The sequence below is a fragment of the Etheostoma spectabile genome, chromosome 6 (genome assembly GCF_008692095.1).
Source record: "Etheostoma spectabile isolate EspeVRDwgs_2016 chromosome 6, UIUC_Espe_1.0, whole genome shotgun sequence".
Taxonomy (NCBI): Eukaryota; Metazoa; Chordata; class Actinopteri; order Perciformes; family Percidae; genus Etheostoma; species Etheostoma spectabile.
Window position 1 is genome coordinate 16,353,809 of NC_045738.1, and position 774 is coordinate 16,354,582.

General features: G+C 41.9%; 1 long non-coding RNA gene across 1 annotated transcript in view; it reads left to right on the top strand.

Moving 5' to 3' along the window:
- LOC116691373 (uncharacterized) overlaps nt 1-402 on the top strand; it is a 1,774-nt gene extending 1,372 nt beyond the window's left edge. The window contains exons 2-3 of the long non-coding RNA XR_004332467.1: nt 103-275; nt 375-402. This is a non-coding gene — a long non-coding RNA (uncharacterized LOC116691373). The remainder of the gene's footprint in view (nt 1-102; nt 276-374) is intronic.
- The last annotated feature ends 372 nt before the right edge of the window (nt 403-774 follow it).

Here is a 774-nt window from a genome sequence, read left to right on the forward strand (position 1 = left end):
CACACACACACACACACACACACACACACACAAGCTAAACAAAATGAGCAACTTAAGAGCTTTGACCAAGAACAGAAATGGTTTTCCCATTTTGTGTTCCAGTTGTGTGTGCAGGGTTGTGAAAGGTGACTGTCATCACTGTGGCGGCTGACAGTAAAAGCATATATCCATTATCGTACCAAATCCTGAAGACTCCTTGCTCCAGGCTATTCTCCGGGTCGGTTTACCACGGGCTGATGGAGACTAGTATCACTACAGCCACTGCAGCATTTGGGGTGAGAGAAATTAAAATAGATGTACTCACATACAGCTTTACAGTAACTGGTGGACTTAAGTTTATCAAGTAAAAGACAATTGTTTTGAATCTTTCACAGACTATGCAGATCATGGTGGGCTCTTTTCTCTTCAGATGGGCTTCACTGTGTTTATGAACATTGTTGGAGCGATCTTTGCAATTACTGGCATTGTGCTGGATGTCGTGGACCTGGGAAATGTGTCTCTCCTCTGGATGTGTGAGCTCAGCAGCAACAACGCTGATCAAATTGGTGACAACTGCAGAAATGTTGCGCTCTTTGGCCAAGTAAGTAGACTTCTAAAGTTTAACTCCAACACACAATCTAATTAAATATTAGGGCTGTGGGATTAAATCGATACAGCATAGTATCACAATATTTTTCATGGCAATACTGTATTGATACATGGACGTCGAATATCGATCTATTGTATACTGCACGTGTTGATCAGTTTATCTGCTTGACAATCCCATTTTGCAGC